Consider the following 1,782-nt stretch of genomic DNA (forward strand, 5'->3'; position numbering starts at 1 on the left):
AAATAAAAGGGTAGGGCAGTGGGACTGTGCCATGCCAAACAAAAACTATCTAAGTGTGGATAGACAGAAAGAGGAACATGAGGACATCACAATATTCCTTTTGTATGAGAATTATCTTCCAAGATGAATACAATCATATTATGGGAGAATAATAATATATATATAAGACGACTTACTTAAAAGACTAATAGGCAATCACATCTGACCAGAGTCTTAGCTTGCTGTTCTGCCATGAGGGTGATGTGTGGGGACGTGATGTCGATGTGCGGGGCAGTGCGCTCTATGTATTTATCAGTCTGTCTATTTATCTATCTATCTCATTACTACTTCTACTACAACTGCTGCTGCTACTACTACTACTCACAATATCACAAAAAAGTTTTCAAAATTATTACATTTCACATTCAGTGCTGTTATGATTGCAACTAGTATTACAGTATACTACACATCAGAAATTCAAAAATAGGCAAATAATATGATAAAAAATTAGATACTTATATATTGCAAGGCATATTTCATTAACGCAAAACAAATATCACGTACTGTGTAATTATATTGCTCTCCTAAAATGATAATTTTGTGACTATTAAATACCCAAGTTTCCAATGCTCGTGAAGACAATTAAAGTGCACAGAATCTAAACAGCCCGCAATTATAAGAGCATACTTCACAATAATATGCTAGGGAGTCTTCACTGAACATTAAATAAATTACATTGAGATATAATTTTCTTGTGCATGTCATAGAACTATTTAATTAATCTGTCACTGTGATTCTAACAAAACTTGATAACAAACTTTTCTAACTGATATTTTCTGTCCTTGCTTGTTCGGTTCCCAGCACACCGACATTACCAAGTCTTGATCTGAGTGGGGTGGGGGTCTGGGGGGTGTTAGCGATTTGTAGGGGGGCGGTCCAACTCACGCCACCCCTGACAGCTACGCCACTCTCTCTAATGGATTAGTAAATGTCATTGTATTAAAGTACTGAAGTAAAGACGTTTTCTCGTTTTCATACAACTAAAATTTTCATGGTTGATTTAAATCGATATAAATCTGTTGTTCGGTATTTGATTTGCTGCGGAAAAACTAGGATATTTACTATTTTAACACACACACACACACACACACACACACACACACACACACACACACACACACACACACACATCAACAAAAATTTAGTTCAATGCAGTATTTTTCATTGTTACTGCACCGTCAAAAACAGGGGAGGGGGGGGCACCCATGCTGTATTCCTCTGTTCTGCGAGTCATTCTCCTAGTTCTCCATTTAGGAATATAACAAATGCTGGTGTGTTCATCCAGTTATCATCATAGAAATTCATCACATTATCACGTGCTTTTGTCTTCCCCCCAAAAAAAAAATGCCTTTTGTGGATTGCTCGTCGTCATCTCTCACCCAAAAAGGTGAGACAAAAGATGAAAAGAAGACGAGGAAGAGAGTAGGTGTGTTGCTGACAAATGGGTCTTATTACAGTAAAACAAAATTGCGCGAGTACGCGTGCGTGCGTACTAGTATATGTGTGTGTGTGTGTGTGTGTGTGTGTGTGTGTGTGTGTGTGTGTGTGTGTGTGTGTGTATTTAACCCAAACGAATATTATCAGGTTTTAACCAAACCTGTGGAAGCATTGAGGTACTATTCGAGCCATGTGGCTGTGTATGAACAAAATGTATAAAGGTTTTCGTTTCATATCGATCAAGCTTGGAAGATGAGATCACTCAAGAACTTCAATTGTTGCTTTAGAGAATAGTGAATCAAAGAT

This window comes from Coenobita brevimanus, chromosome 3 (assembly GCF_032717465.1).
Source record: "Coenobita brevimanus isolate Jiangsu-jjx chromosome 3, ASM3271746v2, whole genome shotgun sequence".
Taxonomy (NCBI): Eukaryota; Metazoa; Arthropoda; class Malacostraca; order Decapoda; family Coenobitidae; genus Coenobita; species Coenobita brevimanus.